The sequence below is a fragment of the Pelodiscus sinensis genome, chromosome 7 (genome assembly GCF_049634645.1).
Source record: "Pelodiscus sinensis isolate JC-2024 chromosome 7, ASM4963464v1, whole genome shotgun sequence".
In the NCBI taxonomy this organism is placed as follows: domain Eukaryota; kingdom Metazoa; phylum Chordata; order Testudines; family Trionychidae; genus Pelodiscus; species Pelodiscus sinensis.
In genome coordinates, this window is record NC_134717.1 from 33012788 (window position 1) to 33037716 (window position 24929).

The window sequence follows — 24929 nt, forward strand, 5'->3', positions numbered from 1 at the left end:
CAGTGTAGACAGCCACGTTAATTTCTTGTGCAAGAAAGCCCGATGGCTAAAATGGCCATCAGAGCTTTCTTGCGCAAGAGAGCATCTACACTGGCACGAATGCTTTTGCGCAAAAGTAAATCTTGTGTGCAAAGACACATGTCAGTATAGACACTCTCTTGCGCAAATACTTTTAACGGAAAAACTTTTCTGTTATAAGTATTTGCGCAAAATCATGCCAGTCTAGACGCAGCCCAAAACTGGAAGGGACCTCAAGAAGTCGAGTCCAGTTCCCTGCCCTCCCAGCAGGATCCAGTATCATCTAGACCATCCCTGATAGATATAGATCTATAACTTTAACACTAACTAAAGCTATTAACTAGGTACATTAAAATTAGGCTAAGAGGATGAATTGCACAGTTGTGAAAATAACCACATGGGGTTCTGACTATAGCTGATGGGAATAAAGCCAGCACTGCCTCGTATAATCTGAAAGGGGCTACTGGCATAAGGTGCGAGCATCATCTCTCTACAGTTACAACCAAGCAAAAGTCTCCAGCTCTGACATATGCACACACCTGCCTGGGATTCATATCTGCATCTATTTCAAGAAAAAAATATTACACTAAAGTAATAAATCCCACAACATTTTAACTTTAACTTTCTTACATGAATAAGTGTTGTGTCCTCCTCATTTGGGGTCTTTGACCATCAAAGCTTTCCATCACTACAAAGTAGGGGCTGGATTTGAAATGGTGATTTAGAGACAACAGAAACTATACAATTCCTTAAGCCTTTCAACTGTGTCACATTTCTGAATTTAGCATTTTATAAATAAATTCAAGTCACGTTAGGATAAACTATTTAATATTAGGTTTTTCAATTAAACATTTTCAGTATTTTATCACTTATTAGAGCATGAAAAGGATCATCCATGTAGCACACTTATTTTGGGATTTGGTTTAACTAGATAGTGGGAAGGAAACAAGACAACCTACCCTCAATTCTTTTTCAAGCCCACCATTTGGCCTTTATAATATAGTTTTAGCATTAAACAAGATTTATTTTCTCAAACTGATGGTCTTTGGAAGGTTTGCAATTTTCGTTCCAGTATACAGGAAAAGTGTTCATTTAATAAACAGATCTCTCAGTATAAAAACTACAGGAACATTTTATAGGTATTTTGTACTTAAAAGTTACCTTTAATATACAACTCTATGTATACCTTGAAAGGTTTAAGAAACAAAAAAAGCAATGTTGAACGCCAGGCATATTTTTTAGAAAAGATACAAAAGACTGAAGAAAGCTGTAAATATATATCCTTTCATTTATCTATCAACATAAAATAGACACACACACACAGCCTCTGAGAATACAATATTCATTTTGCTGCAGGAGAACAGACATTGCATAACAATGAGATTTGCTAATGAAATCAGCCATCAACCTGGAATACATATGTATTAAACCAAGACCTCAGTGTCATTTTCTTTTTGCATCGTTTGTTCTCTCTCTCTCTCATTTTTCTCGACCTTTCAATATTTTGTCCTCCTTCAGGTATCATTGCTTCAAGTACAGCAATATTGTGCAATATTATATTAAATACTATAGATACAGCACTTTTCATTTTACCACATTTATTTTTGTTAAATGTAGAAGCTAATTGCACAGGTTCCATCAGCATTGGTAATGCACCTTTAAAAGAAAAATCAGTGGTACTAAGGAGACAAAGGAGGTTTATTTTTATGGAAAATTTTAGAAACATATCTAATAAAAAGTGAGTATTATTTGGCACATAAACCATGCAGAAACTTTTACATCAAGACTACTATTTACCTGCCTATTAATAAAGAGATTTTATTGATATTAGCCTTGTATTTAATGGTTAAATGTGGGCATAATGCAAAACTATGACAAATGAAAATAACTGATTTACTAACTACTAAATAATAATTTGTAATGTATTTAATTAGGCCATCACATTTAGTAATAACATATATAGTATATATTCACACATTTATTTGAAAGACCTCACACTTTTTGCTCAGAAGTAGAATTAGAACAAATCAAGATTTACTATATGCATGGAATGCACTTTTCAGCTGTTCACTCTGTAATATCAATAAATTTAAAAAACTCTAAGATGCTATTCATCTGACCAAACAATGATCCATATTTTCCTTTTCTGGGATAAATATGACTCCATATTTTTGTGAAGATGCCATATTTGTAAATGTTAAAAGCTTCCAACCTACACCATTTGCTGTCAGATCAAATTACTCAAACTCAAAAAGTAATGGTATAGCTTACTGTGGAATAGATTTGATCTTAATTTATGGTACTAATAATTTTAAGATCGTTGGTAGCACTTCAGCTAATATTGCACTGTTAATGTAATATTTGTTCGTGTGCCTAATATCAAGTTAGTGTGCTTCATTTTCAGTGCACCTCATTGCCTAGCTCCAAGCAGCACTCTCCACATTAACAAAAGCAACAAATCACAAATATGCTTAAACATTCTCTAGAAACACCCGAAATCTTTGTAGACTGTCAATTAGCTTATAAAAACCAAGCTTTCACTAGAGTGGAGTTATACACATCATCTTACTGGTTTGGGGAGCATAAGGAAGAATTCATAAAGTAATTTATATTTTCAAAGAAAAAGCTATTCATCCTGCCACCTGACATTTCCCAGTCCACTTTGGAGTGGCTCTTTAGAGACAAGAGAAATATCAAAAGGTTTTTATACCATACATTAAGGAGAGTGCTTAGGAAGGTCCAGAAAAATATTAAGAAAATTTCAAAATCTTGTCTTCCCCATCACCAGGGTGATCAAATGTACAGTCACAACTGTAGTTGCCAAGGAAGAAGCTCATCAAAATATCAGACTAAAGAACCAGCAAGACACCACAGCAAAATAAAAATATAATACAAATATACTTTCAAGCATACACAAGCATGTGACAGGGCCCATTTTGCATTTTTATGCAACCAATGCTCCCATTAAAGTCACTGAAAGCTGTGGGTACTCTAAGGCTGTATCATTACGCCCCATTTTATCCTTCCATTTTCCCTCTTCTTCTTAAACATCCAAAGCATGCAACAACTTATAAGAAACTTCCAAGTATCTGTATTTTGAAATCAGCAGATTTTAAATATAAAAGATGTAGAAGGCTTGTTCAGTCACAACCTAGGAAAAATATTTTAAAACTCACTTCCAAGCATTTCTCTCTCTCTACAAACCACTATGTATTACATTTCCAAGATGACTGCAAGTGAACTGGTACTGGCAAAGTTAATTCCACTGGAATTCCACTGCTCACCTTCTGAAATAAAGACTGCAACTACTTTGACCCTGAAAAGCAGCGAGTCATTTTCTTCAGTGATGAACAGTGATTGCTTTCTGTAACTTTAACAATTGTCAGATGGGTTAAAGAGTAGCTCTGGGAGGTTATAGTTAGGAAATGCTTGTACTTTTAATTTTAACAAAGACTTATTACTCTGCAATATAGGTCAATTGACCGATTCAACATCTTTTTCATGAGGTTACATACTCTTGGGGCCATACGCTGCTCTCACTGACATCAACAGTTCCTCTAGGAAGCAAAGGTATAACAGTGCTAAAAGATACAATACTAATTCAAGAGATTAAATTAAAAAAGGACATTTTACAGTACGTATAACTTTTCTGACTCTGGTTTTCACAGGTATCTGAAGGATTAAGTAGCCTTTGATACATCTAAAAATCTAATCTAATATATATTTGAGAAAGTCCGTGCATCTGTGTGTGTGTGTGTCTGTTCGTTCAAGAACTCCTAAACAGAAAGAGCTAGGTTCACCAAGTTCAGTTTGCAGCTTCCTCTTATCATAACTTACAGAAAAGTAAGGGTTTGGCTGTGCCAGGAAAATGGGATGTGCTCAGAATGGGACTGCTTCTCATAAAACCACACAGAAGAGAGACAGAATCACCAGACAGGTGAAAGGGACTGCATTCCACCACCTCTGGGGCTGCCATAGTCCTGAGCTTCCCACCACCCTAAGCACCCTTAAGGATAGCAGAGGGAGGGAGCTGAAGCTTTCTGTCACGGGGTGCCTTGGTCATGCTCTTAAGTCCCCCTTCTCTGCCTCTGTTTCCACCCATTCCCTTGACCCGCCCCTCCTGATCAGGCATGTGATTGTGAACCGCATTGGCTCAGTGGTTACCCCGAGTGGAGTGTGAGGGGGGCCTGGGCCCACCCTCTCTCCAGGCCCCAGCCCAGGGCCCTAAGGTGAGGGAAAATATCCACTTTCCCCGCACCTGGCTGATGGGGCTACATGCCACAACTCATCAACCCGCAGGCACCTTACTTATGCCCACCGTGGGCTGCTTCCTCACCCCCGCTCACCCGAACGTCCCACTCGTCTTTTCTCCGGGGGCCGGATACTTTTCATCTGTGCCTTTCGCTGACCTCTCCTGTCTGAGGATCCCAGCCACCTTTATGATGCCGAGGGCACCGCCCCTTTCTCTCCAGGGTTCGGCCATGCCCTTTCCCAGTATGCCTGCACTGGCGTCTTTTGAGTCTGCTCCTCCCCCGCCTCTGAGGGCCCCACCCCCAGTGCCTTCTCCGGCGCCTGCACACACCAGCACCGGTACCTCCCCCGGCGGACCAGCCAGAGCTCCAGCCCAGCTGCTGACCGCACAGCATGCTCCAGCTGCCACCACGGTCTCCCCTGCTAAGCTGCCGTCCCCGCCACGGGCTTTAGCTGCCACCGCGGTCTCCCCGGCGGCGGGGAAGGCTGGTTCATCTCTCCCGGCCCCCGGGGGGGAGGGGCCTGGGGTAGTGCGGGTTTTCGTCACCCCATCACACTTTCCCTTTACCACTCTGATTTGTATGAGGATATTGCTGGTTATCCTCCTTCATCAGGGAGCAAGGGGAAAGTGCACAGTTTTCTGCACTCTTCACTCTGGCGGGGAGCACAAGAGGCTGGTGAACTTGGACCTGACCTAGCTGAGGAACATGCACTCAGCTGTGCCGATTGGACCTGCAGCAGCCTTGGAGAGGTACATCTCACCTACCCCAATCTATTGAGGAGAGAGATGACTGGGGCAGTCCTCTCTCCCAGGACATCATGTATATTGAACCTTTCATCTCCTGCCCCACCCCAGTGCAATATTTACATGAAGCATGTACATTTTCATTTTATTTTCCAAAAAACAAAAATTGAGTTAAGGACCTGTGCAACGCTGGGTAAATTTTCTAGTATACTATACTGGCCTTTAACAAACCCCCTGAGATGGGAAAAATATTGAATGAGGTAGGAATGAATTATTTTTATATTCCAACTAAAATAAATGTGAACCCTAATTTTATTAATTAGGACTCAATCCTACAAACTGAAGTAAATGGGAGTTGAAAGTAGGAATGTTAAATCCCAGTTAACTGATTAAACTAGGATCCCAGCGGGGGTTTGCCACTGCCACCCTTTTCTCCCTTCTTCCCCCATGCATGTAGGGACTGCCACTTCCTGGCTCACCCCCTCCAATCTGTGCGGAGGGCTGCTGCTGATGGACTGGGAGCAGGCTGCTGGCTCCCCACCCCTGTGTTGAGCTAGAGCAGCCCTGCACTCGGGGCAGGCCATGGCCAGAAGGCTGCTCCCAGGTACCGGTTAACAGGTAACCAGTTAACCGTACACATCCCTAGTTGAAAGGTACTTAGTACCCCCCCCCGTGACTGCTCAGGACTGGATGCTGCCAGGTGCTAACTGTTCTGTACAATTTTATCAACACCACAGTATGCTACAGCATCTTTGGGTCACAAACCACTAGCATCAGTAAAAACAAAAAACAATACAAATAATTCTGAATTTATATTATGCATTCTTGTTTTCCAAGTTAGCAAGAAATACTTTCACCAATATACACTATACCCTGACATTCTATCCCTTTACTTGAATTAGCTAGCTACAGGTCCTCACAGTGCAAACAATTTAAAAATTGACACACTGACCAAAAATATATTGTCTGTTTTATTTTTCATCTCATGTGTAGTTTAAATGTGATGCTAGTTCTAAGGAACTAGAAAAAATATATAAAAAGGTTCAAGGTTAGTGGGGTTCCCTTTTAGTTTTAGTAACAAACGTATCAAGTTAAAATATTTCTGAACTTACCTCATTCAGAAACACAACCTTGCTTCTTACAAATCAGGATAATAAAACATGTTTACGTTTCTTTATAATGAAACACCTCAATTTGTACTGAATTATGATGACTACTATTTATCTACTTTAGGGAATAAAGGCATAGGACAATTTATTAAAGCACAAGAGAAACTCCTGAACACTAGAAGGTCACAGCCTGTGAGCTGAGCTGCTAGCAAAAACATCTATGATGCTCCAAAGCTGCCATTTTTCTTCCTTGACAAAGACTCCATCTGCCACAGAGCCATTTACAGCCTCAGAGTCAGAATATCAATGATTTCCAACCATTCTGCAGGTCTGCTTTCACCTTGACATCACCTCTGTAATACATCTAAAACAGATGAAACATATTTTCACTCTACAAGCTCTGAGCCCATGCTTTATTCAGCTGATAGGCATTTAAGCTGTCCTCTAATGTATCATTTTTTATTCTCATTGAATTGTGTAACAAGAATTTTAAAACCGCAAATTCCCTCTAATTTCTGAGGCTTTGTCCGTCTATACACCTTCAAAATAAGGGGATGGGGAAATGCATTATGTACCTTCAAATGCTAACTAAATGAACACAGAAATGAAAAAAATTACAGAGGTACTCTTACACAATTTAAAATGTATTAAAATGGCTAGCTATGCATACAAACTTGGAATATATATTGTTTATTCAATTTTTTTTAAGTTCCTCACTATGAGCCAGATTTTCAGACTGAATAAGCTATAGCTGCACTCAAATCAACAGAGCTACGCTATCTGTCTACACTAGCTGTCATCTGGTGAAGTGGGTTTTGCGCACAAAGGTTCATGATCCTATATATTTCTTAGTCTCCAAGGTGCCACAGGACTACTTGTTCTTGAATTCTTATTTGGACTAAAAACTCTGACTAACATAAAAGGGAGCTCTGCCATGCTGAAGGAAGTTTACAAGAATTGTGTCCGCAAATAAAAAGTAATGCAATATAAATCTTAAACAAAAATACAGGTTGAACCTCCCAGATCTGGGACTCTCTGGTCCAGCAACATCCGTGGTCCAGCATGGATGTTTCTGGACTAAAGAGGCCCAGGAGTGGGAGACAACTGAGAGAACATGGAGTTTGCGGAGTGCCATCTGGGTCAACAGTGGCTGGGCAGGGGAACCTCGGTGTCAGTGGGGTCAGGTGGATGGAGAGCCCCTGATAGCGGGGCCGGCAAGCCCTGGGAAACCCTCGGCAGCAGTGGGGCTGTCAGCAGCTGGGCAGCCTGGGGCTGGGAAACCGCAAAGAACCGCCAGACATAGCAGGGCTGGTGGCAAGCAGCAAAACAGGGAGCCCCAGACTTGGGAGCCCCAGGGAAAGGAGCTGTCAGCAGGGCTGCCAGCAGGGGAGCCTTAACCTTCCCTGGTACCGCAAATTCCCTGGTCCAGGACAGGTCAATTCCCGAAGGTGCCAGACCAGGAAGATTCAACCTGTAGACAACCCATCTCTTTAGACAGAAGAATAAACTTACTGCTACCATGCCCTTCAAGCAAAGGCCAGAATGAATGTATTTCTTGCAAGCACCACATTACAGAACCCAATATTTAGCCAAGTCTCAACTTTATCTCTAATTGTGCAGGTGCATTTTTTATCCTGAAAATACTCACAATTTTGGACTTCCAATGACTTACAGATGCAAGAACAATTATATGAGAGTGCATGAATCTAGTCATTAGATGTCCAACTGTTGCTTCAGTTTGTTATTCTTGCTGGTGCAAGTATAGGTTGGACATCCCTGGTCCGGCACCCTTGGGACATGACTGACCTCCAGATCACGGATTTTTCAGGACCAGGGGAAGTCATTTCTAGCCCCTTTGCTGCTAGCCCCCTCTCTGCCCTGAGCCCCCTACAGGCTTCCTGGCTCCCCCCATAGCCCAACTGAGCAGTATGCCAGCTCCCCCCACATGCACAAACAGAGCGCACTGGGACTCTCTGATCCTGGAACACCCATTGGTTCTTCCGGACCATGGATGTTGCCAGACCAGAGAGTTCCAGTTTACAGAAGTGCAGCCTGTATTTGAGGGCACCCACAAAAGGACATATAACTTCTCACGTTTTTAGGAAACAAGGCCAATGGGAGCTGCAAGGGCAGTGTGCAGAGCCCCTGCACCTCTGGGTGCATGGACACACCAGCCATGTTCAGGAGTCGCCAGAGTTGAGTGCCAGAAAGAGCCTGCACCCCAAACTGCACCTGTTTCCTCACCTCCTCCCACATCCCTGAGCCCCCTCCGGCATCCAAACTCCTTCCTAGAGCCCACACTTCCTCCCACCCTGAACCAGTCTGCCCAGTTTCCAAGAATTGTGTCCACACCAAATCCCTCATCCCCAGTCCTACACCAGAGCCTACACCCCCAGCTGGAACTCTCAACCTCTTCTTCCTCCCCCTGCATGCCAATCACCTGCCCCACCCAGGAGCTCGCTATCTCCCACACTCTAAACCCCTCATTTCTGACCTTCTCCCAGAGTCCACATCCCCGCCAGACCCCTTACCCCTTCTTGCACCCCAACTTCCTGCTCCAGCAAGGTGAAAATGAGTATGTGAGGTTGGAGAAGACTGAGCTACAGAGGAAGAGGCAATGGAGTGAGTGGGGGCAGGGCAACAATAAAGTTGGCAACCCTACCCTTGAAAACATGACCTGCATACATTCTTACCACTTCTATTTCACCTCGATCATGACTAATATTTCAAACCTAAGTGTGATTTCAAACAGCTTCAGATTTTTCTTTTTTAAATCCATCAGGAGCTGTTTTCTTCTTCTCTCATTGCACCTCTGTCTTTTAAATATAGTAAGAGCCACCCACTACATTTAAAAGGCAGAGGCATAGTGGTCTGGGACCCAGTGCAAGTCAGGACTGAGCAGTTCTGGCTAATGCCAGATCCCAGACCAACTTCTGTTGCGTCTCTGCCTCTCCCACCTGTTCCCGCATTGCAGAGATGGTTCTAGGGAGAACTGGCTTTTTAGTGGAGAGTTTCCTGCTTCCCAACAAGACTCTTTGGACCCACTCCGAGCACTGGCATTCCATTGGCTTCAACCATGGAGCTTCCAAGCCATAAGGTGCCGGGAATGCAGGTTTGGATGGAAAAACCTGCCATAGTCCTGAGTTATTAGGCCCAGATACATCAGGTGGGTGATCAGCCGCTGTACCAAGAGGCTCAGAAAAGATGTGAACCAGTGCTGCCTTGGCCACAGCAATATTACCAGGGTGAGAAAAGACCTGAATTTCCTGACCCTTAAGATCATTTTATGGACCAGGGGAAAGGGAGGAAAGGCATACAGCAGACCTAAAGGCGAGGGGATGAGGAGAGCATCTCCCAAAGACTCTGGGCTGTGGTTCATGAAGGAGCAGAAACAGGAGCACTTCCTGTTTCTGCAGGTCACAATGAGGTCCAAGGTGGGGAAACTCCCACTTCTGGAAGATGCTAACAGAATGTCCACCATAAGAGACTATTCATGACTTGAAAAGGATCTGCTGAGCCAGTCCACCTGGGTGTTCTGGGTCCCAAGAGAGGTATAAGACCACTGGGTGAATATCCTGCTCTATTCAGAATTCCATGAGGGCTTCTTAACACAGGGGAGGGGAATGAGCACCACCCTGTTTGTTTATTCAGAACACTGACGGGGTACTATCCAACAAGACCAGGACACCCTTGTTCCTCAGCAGGGGAAGGAATGTCCGACATGCAAGGCAAACCACCCTCAGATTTCTGACATTTATATGAAAGGAGAGTTCCACTGGGACCACATAGTTGGAGTCCTCAGGTCCCTGATGTGAGCTCCCCATCCAGTATCGGACACGTCCAATGCTAGCTGGAGCAACGGCACAGGTTGAGAGAACAGGACACTGGCATAGACCACACATCCTCCCGGAGCCACCAGTGGAGGGAGATTAGGATGTCATCTGGAACTGTCACCACCATGTCCAGCTGGTTGAAAGCTAGATTGTGCACATAAGCTAGCCACAGCTGTAGAAGGCAGACACACACCCTGGCATGCTGCACCGCATACGTGCACACTGCCATGAATCCAAGAAGCCTTATAGAGTTTCTGGCTGTGGTCGTGGAAGAGGCCTGCAGGTCTCGGATGGATTCCCTGAAGGCCAGTAAGGGTACGTCTAAACTACACCCCTCTGTCAGCAAGGAAAATATGAATCATTATGTTTGGTCAGATGAATAGCATCTTACAGAGTTTTTTAAATTTATTGATATTACATAGTGAACAGCTGAAAAGTACATTCCATGCATAAATAGTAAATCTTGATTTTTTTTTTTAATTCTACTTCTGAGAAAAAGGTGTGAGGTCTTTTAAATAAATGTGTGAATATATATGTTATTGCTAAATGTGATGGCCTAATTAAATACATTACAAATTATTATTTTGGTAGTTAGTAAATCAGTTTTCATTCATGTCATAGTTTTGCATTATGCCCACATTTAACCATTAAATACAAGGATAATATCAATAAAATCTCTTTATTAAAAGGCAAGTTAATAAAAAGTTAAACTCGTTATGTAAAAGTTTCCACCATGCTTTAAATATCCCGTGCTTTATTTGCATAATGGTGGCCACTGTTTTTTTCCAAAATGGGTTTTTTTTTGGAAAAAACGGCAGTTTAGAGAAGGCATTTTCGACAGAAATGCCCCATTTCGAAAGATTCTGTACTCCTCATACAGTAGCCAGAGCAGAGGCCCTGGCTACTGTAGAGTCCAGCAGGGCACCCAAAAAGTCTATCGTCTGGGTAGGGGAGACCCAGGTCTAAAAAGACTGCCCAAACTAGGGATATATTCTCCAGTGCCTGGGCAGGAAAGGGTCCCCGAATCAGCCAACTGTCCAAGTAGGGATCGACCTGAACTTTGCATTTCTGGATGAAAACTGCTACCACCACCATGCGTTTGATAAAAAACAGAGAAGCCAAAAGGGTGAATTGGTAATAGTCCTGGTCCATCATGTAATGGAGGAAGCACCTGTGACTGGGGTGATGGATATACGAAAGTAGCGTCTTTTAAAACGAGAGCAGCATACCAGTCTCCCAAATTGAGGGAAGGAATGATGAACACCAATGTGACTATCGTCTTAGCAATGAAGATGTTGAGATCCTTGAGGTACAGAACAGGGCAAAAGCCTCCCTTGGCTTTGGGAACAAAGCAGAAATGGGAATAGACCCTCTTTCCCCTGAACTGCATAGGAACCACTTCCCCTGCTCCTAGATCGAGGAGCTGCTGCACCTTCTCGCATAAGAGATAGAGTTCCTGAAGACAGACAGGGAAGGGTGGTGGAAGGGGGGCTGAGAAAGGAATGGGATAGAGTATCCATTTTCCACCATGTCCAGGAGCCAGCAAGTCCATTATTAGGGTCGACCAGGCATGTGGAAAGTGGACAAACAATCCATGAAAAGGGAGGACAAAGTGGCCCGTACACTGTCCTTGGGCACACCGTCAAAATCCCTGGCATAGCCCCTGGGATGTGGCAGAGGACCCTCCCTCTGCTTGGGTCAGGAGCGGAAGCAGCATTTGCTGTTCTTGTTCCCCAAGTTTCTGCTCCAACACCTGGTGAACTTGGGTCAGGGTCCATGGGACCCTGGGGTTGAAGGAATGCCTCTGTGGAGCAGGAATATGGATCCCAAGGGACTTAAGGGTGGCCCTTGAGTCCTTCACACCATGCACACAGTTATCGGTCTGTTCTGAGAAGAGCCCTGCCCCCTGGAAGGGGAGATCCTGGATGGCTGTCTGGAGTTCAAGGGGCACCTCAGAGACCTGAAGCCAGGAGCTGCAATATAGGACCAGCCCCATAGCAATGGTGCTAGCTGCTGCATCCACGAAGCTGAGGGCCACCTGCAGAGCCATGAAAGAGATGACCCTGCCCTCCTCCTATAGGACTCTGAACTCTCACTGAGAGTCCTGCGACACAAGGTACCAAAATCTGTCCATGACCGACCAAGTGTTATAGGCATATCAGGTCAGGAGCACCTGCTGGTTGGTGACTCTGGGCTGCACCAGAGGCATATGCCTTTCAGCCCAAGAGATCCATTTTTGTTTTCCTCTCTGTTCTTCGGCGTGGGGCCCAGCTGTCCCTGCTGCTCTCTATGATTTGCCACCTGGATGACCAGGGATCCTAGAGGGTGGGAGAAAAAGGTGTCCATGGCTCACCCGAGGGACAAAATATCTCCACTTGACCACTTATCGGTCAGTGGTGTGGACGCCGGGGTTTGCCAAAGTGTTTTGCTGATCTTGATCACCATTTTGTTAAGTGGGAGCACTGCCCTGGTAGGAAAGTCAGCATTAAGTATGTCCACTGTGGGGTCTGAGTCCTCTGACACACACTCAGCATGAACCCCCAGGCTTTGTGTGAGGTGCTTCAAGAGGTCTTGGTGCGACCTGGAGTCCATCGAGGGCATTAATGGGATAGAGCCCCCAAAGTGCCTCATCTGGGGAAGAGGATAAGGACTCCTTCAGAACCTGCTCCTCCCATTCGTGATGTTGCACCAGATTCTAGGACACAACAGATTGCTCTAAGGCCACTTCCTCGGTGGGCTCCATGCCCCCATCCCCAAAAGGTCTGGAAGATGGCTTATGGGTGCCTGGGAACAAGCAGACAGAAACAGAGGGTCAGAGAAGTCACTGACAGAGGTCCCCTAGAGTAGAGTCTGACCTGGAGGGCCCTGGGCCCAGTGGTGGCCATGTCGGCAGAGGAGGTTGAACCAAAATACTCTGGTGCCAAGATTGATGCCTTAAATAGGAATGCTTCTGGGATCGAGATGCACCAGCTCCTGAGAACACTGACTATGTTGGAGTCGATGGAATAGTCAAAGGCCAACCAGGGCCGTGCCAATGTGGTGGTGCCAGAGTGTGGTGTAGAGGAGCATGCCTGGCCATTAGCTCCAGCTTCCCCCAAATGCTGGGGCAGAGGAGGCAGCACAGTATTCCCAAGGCACATTTGCTGTCGGTGCTGGATTGGCCAGTTCCGGGACCCTGTGTACGAAGGCTGGCCCAGAAGGTGGTGCTGAGGTCTGCAGTGTCCTCTGGTGAAGCCTGAGTGCTGTTGCCAAGACCGCTGGTGCCAGAAGATTGGTGAGGGAAGGCCGAGCGTCTTGGCCTTGCCCAATGCCAGATGGAGAGGCCGGGGAAGAAGTCAGCTCAATGAGCTCCCTCTCGGCCTCGAATGTGTCCAGCATTAAGGGCCAGTTCACCTCCACCAGCCTGTCATCCAGACTTGGGTCCCATATGGGCTCAAACGGTGCCAACCAGGAGCTGGTTCCCTGAGCACCATGGCTGCAGAGGCTGAGTGCTCCACCTGGGGGTGCAGTTTCAGCTCAAGTTTTTACAGAGACCTGCCGCTTCTAGGTCTCTGCTTCTTCTGAAGCACAGGGGACTGAGAGTGGTGTGGGGCCATGGTGCGTGTGGTGCCAGAAGACTGTGCAAGCATCCTGGACCCTTCCGCACTGAGGCAGGTGTGCTCTGAGTGGCCAGTGCTGCTTCAGCAGCTGATGCCAAATGGAGAGCCATCTCCATCATTTGAATTTTGAGCTGGGAGTCTCTCTCCCCCTTAGTAGGGGCTTGAAACTCTGGCAGATCTTACAATTGTCTGTAAGATGGGCTCCTCCAAGGCACATGAGTCAGGCTTCGTGGGGGTCTCCACAGAGTATTGGCTTCTGACACTTGGCCTCAGGGTTTGAAGCTTTGGGGCACAGGTATGCCCTGCAGAAGGCTCTTGAAGATGCAGACGCAAAGCCCTCTTTATACTACAAACTATCACTAACAACTACTAACTATTTAACACTAAAACTGAACTAACTACTAATTGAGAACAAGAATGAGAATGAGAACTACTAAGGCACACTTGCAAAGCAAGAGACACACATTGCAACAACTGTCCCAGGTGGTAAGAAAGAACTAAGTGGGTGGAGGGCCAGCAGGGGTATATTTGTGCCACTATTGCAGCGCCACTCCAGGGGCTCCCCCACTGGCCCAACAGGCACACTGAGGGAAAAATCTTCTGATGATCTGGGCATGCGGCACACATGCACCTACATGGAATGGACATGAGCAATCACTCAAAGAGGAATGTAGAGTTTTCCCTCAAACATGTCTAAACTAAACTGGCAGGCTTAAGCAGCCCAATATCTTTCCAGCTGCCTGCAGCACATTGAGCATGAAATTCACACAAACATGGCATATTTTATGGTGAAGAAAAATATCATATAGAACATCTCTTATCTCACAAATGGATTGCATTCCTTTCTCCAATCCTAAATAATACCTATACCATTCTATTTGTCCCTCTTCATTCAGGCCCAATACCAACTCCACACAGTCATTCCATTATTATTGTTGTCCAGTCACACACTTATCCTGTTGGTTAGGAATGGGGCATGCAGCCTACACGACATAAGGCGGCTGACCTGTTTAGCTGCACAGTGGTTTGTAAATTGATGCCAAGCAGATAGTAAATTGAGCAGCTATCAGCCACCACTCTGTTGCTTACTTCACCTTTTTTGGGAGATAAGGTCCATGCTGAGGAGAGAGAAGCCATGCTTTGCCCTGTATTTAAGAAGCGCTCAAAGATGTTACCGAATTCATTTAAGTTTGGAAGTTTATCTACACAACCAGAGGACTAAAATTATATTTTTAATCTGAAATCTAACTTTTACTTAAATTATGGAGAAATCAGTTTGCTTAGGTACCAAAATTTAACCAAAAAGTTTTTCATAGTACTAACTAGAAACATAATTTTAAAGTATTATCTCTCTAAATATAGTTACATGCATTTCCTTTAAAACACTAATTACAGACACAGTTGTTGACCAATGACTTGTATTTTGAAAGATCTCTGAACTTTAGACTTCGCAAGTTAACATAACTATAAAAAATTACCTCTTTTTTGGCAAATCTCTTAGTGCTATTAAACAGATAAAACCAGCTGGTCTTAACAATAAAGTGATATTACAGAAAATTAAATTTACATCTGAACCCTTGCAGTTGCCATCTGTACAGTAAGGCTTAATAAACCACTTATTCCTCCTAACAGATGCTAATCATGGACTGACAATACACAATCAAAATCTGTTCTTTAACTCTTTTAGGCAAATGGCCATTATTAAGTCTGGTTATCAACAGCAATATCAACATAGCTGGGAATAATTCTTGTTCATCTAAAGCAATATTTATGTTACTATTGCTTTAAAATAGTTTGCTCACCCATCTTGAACACAACACAAAAATGATGTGTTTAACTAGATTGACACACAGCTAAGCAAGTAGCCTTTAAAAGCCATTTAGACTTTATATTTTCTTGAAAGAAACTATAAGAAACATGAAAATATTTTGCAGTGCCTTTCCACACTGCTATTTTCTCTATCAAGTTGATTTGCATTCATCAGTAACAAAATATATATATTATTTATTCTTATTGTTGTAATTAAAAACATTTGCTGACAAATCAACACAGGCACATCTCATTCACTGGCAATAAACTAAAATAAAAGTAAAGCAGTTTTACTGCACACAATTGTGCAAAAAAGGGGGAGAAATTTTAATTTTTAAAAGATGTAATTTCCTCTGCCTTCTATTTAAAACAGAGATGTGTATTACAAACACTTAAAACTGAGTTAAGAGGTTATTATTCTTAGTTTCTCAGCAAATTATAATTATTGTTATTATGCTTAAGTAAAGATGTAATTAAATCTGCAGGTGCTGCACCATGCATGAACAGTGAATTCTGGTACACCTTTTGGGATATACTATTTTGGAGCATCTAATTTTTTGTCTCCAGTGTTGTCTGTTTTTACCCAAAATGCATGTTTTCTTACTGTGGAAAAAAACAGCTTGATATAACTTGACAAAAGAAGCACAATAAATGCCACTCCTTTAAGTAGTGGGAGGGGAAAGGCATCATTTAAGAGCCTACAAACACCAGAAAGGGTATGTGTACATTGGAATTCAAAACCTGTAGTGAGCCCATATCAGCTAACTCAGGCTTGCAGTGTTGTTTCATTGTGGTGCAGACGTTTAGGTTGTAGCTGGAGTCCGCCTGCCTCCAAGAGCCCAACCTACAGCCTCAGCTTGATCATCTGTACTACAATGAAACACCCCTGCAAGCCTGCCCTTGCTGGTACAGGCCAGACAAGATGGCAAACTACAGTGTAGACATACCCTTACCCACCAACCACAACTCCATGAGATCCCTTGTGAATAGGATCTTTAGGGCACAGGCTCAACCTTTCCAAACTACTGTACCCCTTTCACTAGTCTGTTTTGTCATGCATGCCCCAAATTTCACCTTATGTAAAAAGTACATGCTTACAAAAAAATCAGACAAATACAAAAGTGTCAAAGCACACTAATGCTGAAAAATTTCCTCACTTTCTAATTTTTATCATAGAGTTATAAAATAAATCAACTGGGATGCAACTATTGTACTTACACTTCAGTTTATAGTATACCAGAAGATTTATCTGGCACTGCCTGGGTCCTTCAAGGCAGGAGGCTAGGAATATGTGAGGGAGCCTCAGGGCAGTGTGCTGAGAGTGTGGGTGACTGCTTCCTAGGCGTACCCAGGGCCACACTGCTGGTCGGGGGCCTGGGGGGAAGACGCTGACCAGCTGGTGGCTGCTCCTCAGGGCTGGGATACTTGCTCCCCATGTCATTCAGGAGTATAACTGTTCCCTGGGCTTGCTCCCTCCCACCCACCCGCCTCCATGGTCATTCGGGAGTGTAACTGTCCCTGCTATCATATCCCTCCCTTTCCGTTTGATGAGAAACCATCACATTCCATGCATATTCTTACACAACCAAACCTTTATCTCGCTTTAAGTTATGGTAAGAGGAAGCTGCATAACAAATGTGGCGGTCCTAGCTCTTACCCTTTAGGAGTTCTTGAACAAAAAGACTCACAGACGTACAAACACACAAACAGATGCACAAACTCTCTCAAATATATAGTCTAGACGGTACTGGGTCCTGCCGTGAGGGCCAGGGACTGGACTCAAACACCTCTCGAGGTCCCTTCCAGCTCTAGTGTTATATGATTCTATAGTAGATAGAGCAGTATAAACAAGTCCTTGTTTGAAATTTTAATTTGTACAGACTTCACTAGTGCTTTTTTTTTTGTAGCTTACAGTAAAACTAAGCAATTATCTAGATGAGTTGATATATCTCCTGGAAAGACCTTTGTATATCCCGACTGGTGCATGTACCCCTCATGGAGAACCATTAGTTTAGAGGATGAAAAAGGGCCAGTGAAGCAGCATAGCTGTAGATATATTGGCTATTATCCAAGAAAGAAGTGAGTGCAGTAGACAAGACGTCTGATGTTACCCTGAAGCTGCAGAAGTAGCAATGTGGCATCCTGGCAACCTGAGTGTGGCAACATATAGTTCATTTAGTCCTTTCTTTATCAGTAATTTCTTTTTAAAAGGTTCTGGGCAACGTTCCTTCTTATCTTTTTCATCCATGTGCAGATATTTTCCATCCATTTATGGAATAATTTTATTATGTGCACTGAGGCATATGTGAATGTGCACCACCAGAAGAAACAAAACCTAGTGGTGGGCACTCTGCTAATCAGCTGAGGAGCACTGTACTCTCCGGAGTCACTGCAAAGCACACATCTTACAGGGAACACCGGTTATGGTCTCAGTCTTTATTCTAATTCAAATGCTATGTTAAATTCAGCTTTAATTTTCATGTTTACCATTCCTTCTTTTAAACATTGGGTTTAAAAGAAGGAATGCTGACAAGCCACACACTAAATGGTTGAAGGATAATGCTGAGATGCTCACCTAACTCCATTAAATGTTTAGAGTACTCAGGGCTCGACAAATTATGGAAAACCCTACTCGCCAGACAAAAAAGGGACTCGCCACCCTCCCTCCCAAAAAGTGTTTTTTTAATGGCATAAATTCCTAAGAATAAGAACAGTAATTACTAATACGTTATTAATAAATATCTTATAAACCTCTACCTTTTCCCTCTGCTGCCAGGTCTACTCCCCTTGCTCCATCAGCTCTCCTGGTGCCTGCTGCCCCCCAACCCCTCACCCTCCTCTGCTGTCCAGACTCCTGCCCTTCTCACTGCCCTCAGCCTTTCTGAGACCTGCCCCCCTCCACCAGCCCTTCTCTCCCCCCCCCCATGCCCACTCCTCCAGTAGCCCCACTCTGATCAGGTGAACTGCCCCTCCTCATCCTCACTCCTAACACCTCCTTCTACACACCTGCCCTGCCTCTCTCCTCTGGTGCTGGACCCTCCCCTGCAGGTGTCTGCCCTTCTGCTTCACCCCCAGAATCTCCTCGCACCTGCACCCTCCTGATGCCTCCCCCTTCCCTCACTGTCCCTATCCCCTTTGCCCTCTTTTTCCCTGATACCCACCCCCTCACCATCCTCTGCCCCAGTTCCCCTTATGCCTCTGTGCCCTTACACATGCCTTGCTCCATTTACTGCCTTCCTCATGCCTACCCCTTCTTTCAAGCCTTCTCCCAGCACCTCCTCCTCCCTCCTCTAGTCCCCGGTGCCCTTACCCTCTCCTCTCCCAGCATCACCCTGTTCCCTCCTCCCAGTGACACCTCCCCTCCTGCCCTTTTCCTCATTGTCTGCACTTGGCCCCCTGGGATTTGTCTCTCCTGCATCCCTATCCCTTGGTGCCTTCCCCTTTCGTCGTCGTCTTCTCTTGACCTCCTCCCCTCCCCTCCGCACAAGCCCCTTCCCCATATTTTTCGTGTGGTGGAGGCACGGGGAACGGGAGAGGCAGAGGGATCAGGGTCTAGGAGCAGTGCAAGGAATGGGCAGCACAGAGCTGGGGGAGCAGGGATGGGGAGAGCAGGGTGCGGGATGCAAAGGCAGAGCAGAGCTAGAGAGTTGTAAAGAAGAGGGAGAGCAGGCGGTCCAGGGTGCAGGGAAGCAGGGGCGGCGTGGAGACAAAGGGGCACGAGGGAGCGCAGCGAGCTGGGCAGTTGACAAGGAGCGGTCTCTCGCTGGTGAGGGGGCTGGAGCCGTGGCAGGACTGGAGCCAGCGGGGCAGGGCGGGGTGGGACCTGGCTGCACCGTGCGCCGCAGCCAGCTCCCAGGGACATGTGGCCAGAGCTGAGCTGCCACAGCCCTTTAAAATCGGCAGGGCCACGTCCTGCCAGCGTCCCGCCCTCTGGCTCGCGCCCCGCCTCCTCGCGCAGGAACTAACGCATGCACCCCAGTGGCAGGAATCGCCGCACTTCCCCCCCCTCAGCGGTGCTTTGCTCCTCCGCCAGCTGGCAGATTGGATGGGGCCACGCCACCAGTAGTACGGGCTTCAGCCAGCCAGTCACAATGGCCCACCGGGCCAGTCCGCCCCTGCACTCGCCAGCTGGTAAAATCTACTCTCCACGGGCAAGTGTATTTGTCGAGCCCTGATGATACTTATGTTCTTCAGCTCACTAATTTACTAGATTATAAATCCATGTAAAACAATAGCTTCCCAGTAACAAAGGAAAAACAAGTATTTTTCCTGGTAATTCACTTCTGGCTATCAGAGCCATGAATCCAAACTGGGGTGACCCGAGGTCCCAAAAGCCCGAAGGGGCTCAGAAGGATCTGCCCATCTCTAGAAGGGTCCCTGTAATTGAGGGCTGATGAGAGGCACCCTCTGGACACTTCCCTGAAACATCTGGACACTTCCCTGAGGGGATGCCGCTATAACTAGTGCAGGTTTTCCCTGAAGTGTGGAGTCAGAGGACTGGGATGTGGGTACTGGCAATGACAGTATGTCCTGTGCAGTTTGCAAGGCCTCAAGCATGTAGGGCACCTGGATGTGACTCAAAGTTCCACTGTTGGGCGAAGGGGTAACAGAACATGCCAAAGTATTCTGCTCTGCCTGAGTCAGTTTCCACTGAACTCACGGGGCCCGAGAGCCGCCCCATGTGGATCTGTGCTCTTCTATCTCGTCTCCTCTTTTACACTATCTGGTGAATGTCCCTGTGCCATCTTCCTCCATTTCTTGACCGGTGCCGGATCGACGGAGTGGTACTGACTAGTCAACTATCTCAACTGACCACCACACATTGACCTGGTGGTGGCCAGTGCCAAATCTGAGCAGCACACCAATGTTGGAGTTAAGAGCTGAATTCATGAAGAACGCTGTAAGTCAAATGCCCCCGTCCTTCTTAAAAGACTGGCTTAAAAGACTTACAGATTTTGTACCTGTTGCTGATTTGGGACTCACCATGGAACATTTGCAGGATTTGCAAGGATTAAAACCTGAAGAACTGGGCATGCCCTGATTGAGGCTAGGTCCTTAAGGGAACCAACTAAATTTCACAACACTACAGGTTAACTCAGTACTGAAAAACTAACAACAGGGAGAAACAACAGCTAAGGGAAAAACATCTGGCACTGGTGCGTGTAGCGAGCATGCACACCTATTATGGACATGAGCAACACTCAAAAAGTAACAGACACATTCTTACCCACCACATGGGGGTGGAACACCTGGCAAGCCAAGCAACCACCTTGACATCTATGTGCAGTGAAAGCTCTTCCAAAGTCCTGAGTTCTGATAGAACCCAAGTGAGCACACCATCCTATCACTGAAATATCCGTGACGAGATACACTGATCGTTGCAATCCTGTGCTCACTACCAGTGAGTCTAGCTCAGTTGAGAGAGGCAATCACCAACCAGGAATCTGTGATAACTATATCGAAATGGTGTCAATTTGGCGAAAGTATGGACACCAACCACACCTGGAGTGGTCAGAGTCGAAGACTCCCATATTGCACCACATAGGGGCATGAAGCTACATGGCATAAGAATGTCAGGAGTTCCTTGCTATTGTGATGCCATGGGTGAGATAAATTGGTCCAGATTCATGGAAGGATACTGCCAATTGGGGTAACTGTGCCAGCTTCTGAAAGAGCCATATGACTTTGACTCTGAAACCAACTACAAAGACTCCATTCCTGGACACCTGAGAGGAGTGGTGCTGTTTCTAATTTATTGGTATATAGTAGGTTAAATTATCTGTCTCCTGTTTCACTAGCACATCACTTGCTGCCTGCTAAGTAATGTAGCCACTCTAAAATGGTTTTCAACCTTTAAATAACGTATTCCTTCTACTGACTAGATCTGCTTTCTCCGTATGAATCTGATCATTAATTGAAATCAACAGATATCGGTGGTCTTACCATTCCTAAATATTATTTGATATAACACACACAGCCTTTAATACCTTCATTTTCTGCCGTCGAACACATTGCCAGTTTAAGAAAATACTCTTGGGACTTTAAATCTAACACTCAAAATATTTCTATTAGTCAGCATTCTTAAAATGATTGTTTTAGCAATTTTTTGTCCTACCAGTTCTAGTTTTAACATTACTGATTGTACAGCACCTCTGGGATGTAGACATGAAGGTCACTAGTAAAATACAAGATTGAATATTTTACAATACAGCCTGGGCACCCAAGAGAGGTTCTTGTAAAATCCCACTTAATTGGTTAACTGCTTAAATGTGGTGTTTAATTGGTTAACTGATTAAAGGCAGGGCAGCTGAGGGTACCAGAGCCAGCCTGCTGTGGACAGGAGCTGTTCTGGCCAGGCTGGAGCACTCCTGTCTATCATGGGTCCTGCAAGGCTGCAGCAGCATCCTTCAGTGAGCAGGAAGCTGTTCCACTTGCTACTAGTTAACTGGAACCTGTAAGCATCATCTTTTAAGGGTGATGCTTACCAGTTAACCTTTCACATCCCTGCTTGTTTGTCAACATACTATCATTTGACACACAGTGTTAAAATATTTCTGTATAGAATAAATGTCTATCTTTATCTTCATGTACTGGAGACAGAAAATGAATGGATGAGTAAGCTGAAGGAATTACAATTAAATTATAAAGTTATTTCAAATCTCTGTCTGAAAGTAATTTTCTGCTCCTCACAAGTAGAAAGTGAAGATAAACTTTGAAACTATAAATAGACAAACTAACTTTTTTACTTATTCTCCCATACTATTTCAATGCATGATTATTTAGTTACTAGCAAACTATTAAAATCAGATGGAAGCAGTTTTTAAAGGTATGCTTCGGGTATCCGTAAAATAAATTAAACTCAACTAACTGCAAAATTCTTCACTTCCATTAGGGCTAATCCCATAAACTGACTTGTTATAATGCAGGAAAATATATTATCAATAAGCAACAAAATATCACCATTGTTCTATCAGTATTCATTATTCAAACAAAATTTAAATGTCAAAGTTATTAAAATTAAGTTATTACAATTGATTTAGCAGTTAAAATATTACTTGGATGTCTTAGGCTATGTCTAGACTGCAAAGAAAAGTTGGGAAAAGATTAGCAAATTGGTTATTTTCAGCTTTTTTTTTTTTCCCAGATGAGGCTTTTCCGAAATTTGGTCCATTTACACAGGGCCAAATTTCAGAAAAACCTCCTCTTTTGGAACATCCCTTCTCTCATATACAATGAGGAATACAGGGATGCCGAAAAAACATGCCCGCTCTTTCGGAAACTGTTCTGGAAATGTAGATGCATTCCTTGGACACAGGGATGGAAGAAAGTGAATAGTTGAGTACTCAACTTGACTACTCAGTAAGCTTAGGCTTATCAGGTAGTTGAGTACTCAACTACTCGTTCTCATCCCTAATTGTGCCTTTGAATTTTAGGCATGTAGAACAATAACAGATCTGCTCTCTCAATAAATAAGTCTTTTGAAAAAAAAAAAACAGTCATTTGAATTATTTCGCTAATTTGTATTACAGACTATGATATGCAATGTGATTTAATGAATTTTGTGAACTGCAAATACAGTAAGTGAACCATAATAATACAAAATCTGAATATAACTCTCAGGGTACAGCTTTGCTGGAAAATCACAAGGGCCATCATTTGTGTGTGAAAAGTAAGAGGCGTGAAGAATAGCTGTGGTGAGTTCATACTCAAGTTCTACTGTGCAGTTCAGATTTTATTGTAGATTTGAATGATCATGGACAATTATCCAAGACAAATTCTTTCAATTTCAGTTTCAATGCAGTTACTAAATATTTAGGAACCTATTCAGATAAGTACATAAGCACATGCCTACTTTTAAGCCCTTTAGACTTTTAGTCCTATTGAGAGGATTGCCCATATGCTTAGCCCAAGCATCAGTAAAGGTACTTATGAGCAGAATTTGGCCTTATACTTGAATGATTATACAACCATCAACTCAAACGTAGATAAACTGTAAACAGCATTATCCCAGGTCCCTAATATGACTCATGCTTCTTAGAACATTATCAGAAAGATAATTGATGTTGCACACTTACTGTGATGAATGTGGTCAGTTCTGGGACATCACTGATTTACAAACTGCAACAGAAAATATAGTTAATGATCAGCTGAATCATCCTCTCATAGCAAGTAATTTTCTACAGACTAAATAAAACATTTCAATTCAACAGAATTATTTAAAATGCTCAAAAACAATGTTAGGAAATATTTACAATGCTCTGAAAACACAGATAGTATCTCAAACAAACTGATATGCAGCAACAGTCATTTAAAGATATTACACAACTGCAGCTTAAATTCATTTTGTTTTCAGTCAATACATACACACACGTAAGGTTCACTTATGTTAAATTCTAAAGCACACAGAACAAGCGTATTTTTTATGTAATCGCCATTTTTAAAGGGAACACTTCTGTAAAGAACTGTGGTTGAAATTATATCCCCTACTTAAGTCTACAATAGTCTTCCATTGGCAAGGATTTCACTCCATATTTTAAAGTATCATAGGGGTCAGCTCATACAATGAGAAGTCAGAGCAGCTCACAAGTATCTCAACTGCAGAATAAGGATCTAAATTCTAAAACTGTAAAAATGCAAATAAATAGTATGACTAGTGAAAATTCAGTTTAATTATTTTTTCAATGTGGATAACGAAAATGGATTACCAAAGGTTTTCTTTAGTTAATGTTCAAATTTTAGTCAGTTTCTCTTTCAAATGTTAGAAAGAATGTTATTGGTTCTAGTTTTTATTAGTATTTACAAAATCTAAATGTGGGGCCAAATTTGACCATAACAGTCTCCTTTTAACATTGCAAAAAACTTTTTTTTTTTTTTAAATGTAAGACTGTCGGCAGAAAGAGAATGCCTTTCAAAAGATATTCATGGATAATTTTAAATCACAAAATGTACGTAATTACATTAAATAAAAGTGTCAATTTGGTTAAAAAGATACTCCTATAATTTTACTGAAATGTCATACTACAGTCCTTGATAATAAGGAAATCTTATCATTAGGCCCTTTTCCCCTGCAGAATTCTGCAGAAGTACTTCTGCAATACATCAACAGCAGTGTGAAGCTAGCCCATTCACAAAGGTGTAAAGTCTGAAGAATGTAGGAGAAATATCACACATACAGAAGTGCAACAATTAGAATAAGATTTTCTTTTACCAAGCAATGTCACCAATGTGGGTAACAATTTCAGCCTAACTGCTGTATCATTTGTAATTTAAAATTAAACGCCCTGAGTCTGGGGATTGAGAAAATGTTTTGCAAATATTTTCTTGCTACAATGGTTGGCTTTCAGGAACTCCAACTGCTGCTCTGAAACACCAAACATGTCTTATTACATTCCATTTAAATCAGGTAAATCTGATGTTATTGTGATACCACCAACTTGCTTTCTTAAGTGACTGATGTTTTGCTCCCTTGTATTAAGGCAATAAGAAACAGCATTCTATAATTACCATCATCAACCTTTGCTGAACCACCATAGGGGAAAATAACAAATTTTTACCTCAGAGGACA

The 24929-nt window shown here is 43.6% G+C and overlaps 1 protein-coding gene across 9 annotated transcripts in view; it reads right to left on the reverse strand.

Moving 5' to 3' along the window:
- The window catches only part of BAZ2B (bromodomain adjacent to zinc finger domain 2B), a 337721-nt gene that overhangs the window by 241288 nt on the left and 71504 nt on the right, over positions 1-24929 (reverse strand). For 7 of the 9 annotated variants that reach the window (XM_075933451.1, XM_075933455.1, XM_075933459.1 and 4 more), the window contains one exon: positions 23440-23482. The exons of the other annotated variants lie outside the window; for them this stretch is intronic. The gene's annotated coding sequence lies outside the window, so the exon portion shown is untranslated. The remainder of the gene's footprint in view (positions 1-23439; positions 23483-24929) is intronic. 9 annotated transcript variants of the gene reach the window in all.